The following is a 1,565-nucleotide window of genomic DNA, read 5'->3' on the forward strand; positions in this document are numbered from 1 at the left end:
TAAGTTAGATTTCAAATTTCTAAAATAAACGACGAAGAGTTGACAATTTGTAGGATCATATTATGGCGTGGTTTGATCGTTGCTTGCTGGTGTTAATGGATCTGAACTACTTATACCGTGTTCCTTAAATATAAAAGCTACCAAAAAATTCCGAACTCTTATGTGCTATGGTTGAATTTTAAATATCAGCAAAAACGTAAAACGTAGCCGCTTGAAAACTCGAAAAAAATATTCAGGAACAAGAGTGAAGACAGTTCCTTTCTCCTTCTTTCTCTCTTTCTCTCGCGCGCGTGCGCATATCACTCTTCCTCGAAATTACATGTCATCTCCGTGCTCACGATATACGAGATGCTCGTGTTGGTATAAGAAGAGCGTTGAGTCGCACACTTTCACACATGGCTGAAACTTTCTTACCGTTTACATAGCTATGATAACACACGCAAGATTCAAGCGTTTTCTTTGCTCTTTTCTTTTCCACAGGATATGATTTGTTATTAGCAGGTAAATGCGCATTCGTTCCTCGTTCCACGTTCCTAATTTCCTAGCTGATTTACTACGTCGCATTGCCCTTATTTACGCATGTGTACCGGTCGCGATGCTTTATTCATCACGTTCATTAATATAACGTTACTTTTGTTGCAATAAAAAAATTCACCTTTTTTCTTTCATTTTACGATTGATTTATACATTCTTATGGCCCAATTAAGAAGTGAGAGCTTGAAATGTAATTTTATTAACAACGTTTCGGATAAAGTAGAAATAGAAATTTTTATAATAACTGCGTGATTATAATAATTATTTAATTTAAGGGAAAAGTAACGACGCACGTACAACATCATACAGACTAGAATTATACACGATTTACTGTACATTCTATAATTTGAAATTCACCTAGGTACTTACAATTTCTCGCAAGTTCTATTTCTGTATAATTGTCGATCGGAAAATACGTGACACTTGGAGGCAGATTTTTTTCTTTTACGTAAGAGGAAGTAGTCTCTAATAGCCACGCAACAGGCAAAACTATCTGGACAATACGATCGGAGCTTTCATTTGTCCCGCAGAATGTCCACCACTTTGTTTCACTTGGACGATCCAGACAAGGCTGCTGAACACTTTCACGGCCTCTGTCACGTAGACGTGACTTCGCTCTGCCAACGATTATTGGTCGGCGTTACATAAATAAGCAACATTATAATGTTTTAACAAGCGTTTTCAATGCGTTTCTCAATGAGTATATTGTAATTACACTATGAACGAATCTGCGAAAAGTTTCGGCGATAGGTGGTAAGGGTATATTGAAACGTGCGGCCGTCACGTGTTAAGAAAGTTCACACGTACGCACACATAGATGACAAATACACTACGAAGTAACGATGGAAAGAGAAAACAGTAAAAGTACATTCATTGTCCTATTAGTTGAATTATAGAAATTGATCTAGAAATTATACATATTTTCTTCTCGAATCATAAAAATCTCAAAATTGTTGCAAATTTATGTATCGCGTAAACGCGCGTTCGTAGGTTATTTTTTTTCTTCGTTGTAATTTTATAAATGTTTATCT

General features: G+C 36.1%; 1 protein-coding gene across 3 annotated transcripts in view; it reads left to right on the forward strand.

Annotated features, from left to right (window-relative positions):
* LOC108576895 (histone-lysine N-methyltransferase setd3) overlaps nt 1–1,565 on the forward strand; it is a 15,840-nt gene that overhangs the window by 12,112 nt on the left and 2,163 nt on the right. The window lies entirely within an intron of this gene.

The sequence above is a fragment of the Habropoda laboriosa genome, unplaced genomic scaffold (assembly GCF_001263275.1).
Source record: "Habropoda laboriosa isolate 0110345459 unplaced genomic scaffold, ASM126327v1 scaffold561, whole genome shotgun sequence".
In the NCBI taxonomy this organism is placed as follows: domain Eukaryota; kingdom Metazoa; phylum Arthropoda; class Insecta; order Hymenoptera; family Apidae; genus Habropoda; species Habropoda laboriosa.